This window comes from Macrobrachium nipponense, chromosome 21 (genome assembly GCF_015104395.2).
Source record: "Macrobrachium nipponense isolate FS-2020 chromosome 21, ASM1510439v2, whole genome shotgun sequence".
In the NCBI taxonomy this organism is placed as follows: Eukaryota; Metazoa; Arthropoda; class Malacostraca; order Decapoda; family Palaemonidae; genus Macrobrachium; species Macrobrachium nipponense.
This window is the reverse complement of record NC_087212.1, coordinates 10,467,752-10,470,251: the sequence shown is the minus strand read 5'-3', so window position 1 is coordinate 10,470,251 and position 2,500 is coordinate 10,467,752. Positions and strand designations below refer to the sequence as shown.

The following is a 2,500-nucleotide window of genomic DNA, read 5'->3' as shown; positions in this document are numbered from 1 at the left end:
TGTAGGAAATTACGAAATATAAAAATTTTCTACTAAATTCAATGTAGTTTTGAAATTTAATCAGCTAAAGCAGAAAGTTATGGAAAGTGTTAATTTTAACATTAAATGTTAAAACTAGAAGCTTTAGAAATTATTATTCATAAAATTTAATCTTCTACTGCTGAAAGCTCAAAAAAATTGTTAGTTTTAACATTTAAACTGTAAAAGCTGAAAGCTGTACAAATTGTTAGTTTTAACATTAAATGATACAACTTAAAGCTTTAGAAATGATTATTCATAACACTTAATCTGTTACAGCTGAAAGCTCTAAAAAAAATGTTAGTCTTAAAACTTAATCTGTTCAAGGTGAACGCTCTAGAAACTGCTAGTTTTAAAATCTAATGTGTCTAATGTAAAATTTGAAAGCTCTAGAAATAGGGCTACATTATGGGACGACCCATAAGGAACCACAAACAAAAAAAGTTCTCCAAACAGAAAAATATCAACGGAACAATCCAGGAGTCAATGAAGAAGGAAAGCAACATCCTTGCGAACATCATCACCCGGTCACCTGGGAGCTGATTGCGTAAACGTGGAAAAGATACGCAAAGTCTGCGTAATAAAGCTATAATATACCACTTGGGCTTAAACCCCACTACCTTGGAAGGTGTGGCCTTTGAAAAAACCGCTTTTTCGGATGATGATAACCATTAGTCTTCATCTCGACTAACTAGCGGTCAGGCTGTTCCTCCATTTCAAGGCATCTTGCAATGTCATCAGCGAAGAGGGAACAGCCTTAAGCCAGCACGGGCTCTTGCTCATAGAGCAACTCATAAAGAGGGAACCACTTTCTTTCAATATGCATCAAACTGATGAAGGCTTCCCTCATAGTCACTTGACAGATGTTGATTGCATGGAATGATTCACATACATATAATTCTCTCTCTCTCTCTCTCTCTCTCTCTCTCTCTGTGACACACACACACACACACACATATAAAAACACCCTTTTGGCTTCTCCCTCTTCAACCCTTCCTACCACACCCTTGAATTTATTGTCCGTTCCAAAATCCTCTGCGCTCCCATCCTACTCCAGCCTTCCCCTACGCAGAATAATAAAATAGAATAAACAAAAAATAAATAAAAAAAAGGGAAGGGACACCTGGATAAGAAGAAATGGAAGAAAGGGGAAGAGAGGAGTAGAAAGAAAGAACGACGAGAGAAAGAAGAAACAGAGGGGAAAGTATAAAAAAGAATACGAGAGAGAGAGAGAGAGAGAGAGAGAGAGAGGAGAGAGAGAGGAATGCAACATGAGAGAGAGAGGAAAATATGAAAATATGAATGCAACAAGAGAGAGAGAGAGAGAGAGAGAGAGAGAGAGGTCCCTCCCCGGTGTGGCTTCATGCGGGTAAACAACACCTATGAAGCAATCCTTTTAGATAGGCAGTAGCTCTCTCCCCGTATATCACTCTCTCTCTTAGCAGCACTCCAGGTAAGTGCGAGACAATTTCATAAATGGAATCCACCGCTAGAACTTCTCCCTTCAAGAGGAGCTCTTTTCTGTATATTTTCTTCCGAGAATTAATTTATATTTTTCGGGAAGGGGCCGTATTATGGGGAAGTGCAACTGAATATTTTCATTTAGGTTTTTTTTTTTTTTTTTTTTTTTTTTTTTTTTTTTTTTTTTGGTTTTTTTTTTTTTTTTTTTTTTTTTTTTTTTTTTTTTTTTTTTTTTTTTTTTTTTTTTTTTTTTTGGTGGGGGAGGGCAAGGGGGGGGGGGGGGGGGGGGGGGGGGGGGGGGGGGGGGGTGTAGGGAGTGGGGAGGCAATACAATAGGAATTGAAATTAATATTTCGTTTTAAGATTTTTTTTTTTTGGGGGGGGGTTTTTTTAATAATCAATATGGAAGTGAATATTAATATCTTCGTTTAAGATATTTTTTTTTTTGAGGCAAAATCAATATGGAAGAGAATATTATTTTCGTTTAAGGATTTTTTTTTCTGAGACAATATCAATATGGAAGTGAATATTACAATTTTAGTTTAAAGAATTTATTTGGAGGCAATATTAATAGGGAAGTGAAAAATTAATACATACTATCAAGAATTATTTATTTTTGTAACAAGCAATATTAATATGGAAGTAAAAATGAAAACTTTCGTTTCAGGATTTATTTTTCTAGAAGCAATATTAATTTGGAAGTGAAAATGAACCGTTTTAGCTTACAAATTATTTTAAAGAATCCATATCCAATAAGGGAGTGAAAATATGAGCAAAACAGGCTAAGAGAGAAATAATGAAAAAAGGGGAAACAGAGCCACGACGCCAGAGCTTAAGAGAGAAGAGGGGAAATGGATGCAGAAATGGAACGCTGAATTACTAAACCTGCAGATCTTGTTATTTATTTATTTACTTTATTATTATTATTATTTTTTTCTTATTATTATTTATTGATCATTAATTCAGTAGAAAATGTATCGATAGCGTCATATATACATATTTAACAATGGAAAAATGGGAC

The 2,500-nt window shown here is 34.6% G+C and overlaps 1 protein-coding gene across 2 annotated transcripts in view; it reads right to left on the bottom strand.

Annotated features, from left to right (window-relative positions):
* Positions 1 to 2,500, bottom strand: part of LOC135197781 (clavesin-2-like) — a 132,950-nt gene that overhangs the window by 77,526 nt on the left and 52,924 nt on the right. The gene's annotated exons all lie outside the window — the stretch shown is intronic.